Here is a 625-nt window from a genome sequence, read left to right as displayed (position 1 = left end):
ACCCACCCCACCTGGGCAGTACTTGCCCCTGCCCCAGCTCCAACCCCTGCCTCCCTCACAACAGGACCTTGATCTGCCCCTCACGCCCCTTCCCTTCCCCCCCACTCCCTGCCCAGACTTACCAGCTGGAGGCAGTTCTCCACGCTGCAGGCTGTGGCTTCACTGCCTACGTGCTGCGCTGCGGCTGCACACAGCACAAGCATTTATCGGCCCAATTATTGGCCACTTAAGGCCAGTATCTGATATAGATAATTTTATTTATATCAGTACCGATCCAATATCGGACCAATGTATCAGTGCACCTCTACTTAATATATACTTAAACTTTATGTAGCTAGCTTATCACTGCAACACAGCCATTTCTCATGTGCAACATAACAGCTGTTTAACTAAGGGGAATCAAGGTACCTTTCAAATGAGTCCTGATCCTTCTACTTTGACAGCCCCATCCAAAAAGGACAGCACCTTGAGCAGCTCTGCATCCCCTAGCACCATAGTAAGACTGGCTCAGCACAAACCCAGAAAGAAGGGCGCTGCACCCCCCTCCACAGTCACCCACATCCAGGAGATCTTCCCACCATCTATGATTTCTATCAATGCATGTAACACGAGACTGCAGGGATCA

General features: G+C 50.7%; 1 protein-coding gene across 1 annotated transcript in view; it reads right to left on the bottom strand.

The window, feature by feature from the left end:
* The window catches only part of PHKA1 (phosphorylase kinase regulatory subunit alpha 1), an 87,567-nt gene that overhangs the window by 38,135 nt on the left and 48,807 nt on the right, over positions 1-625 (bottom strand). The gene's annotated exons all lie outside the window — the stretch shown is intronic.

Source organism: Alligator sinensis, unplaced genomic scaffold, assembly GCF_000455745.1.
Source record: "Alligator sinensis unplaced genomic scaffold, ASM45574v1 scaffold619_1, whole genome shotgun sequence".
Lineage (NCBI taxonomy): Eukaryota > Metazoa > Chordata > Crocodylia > Alligatoridae > Alligator > Alligator sinensis.
Note: the sequence above shows the minus strand (reverse complement) of the source record. Positions and strands in the feature narration are given on the sequence as shown.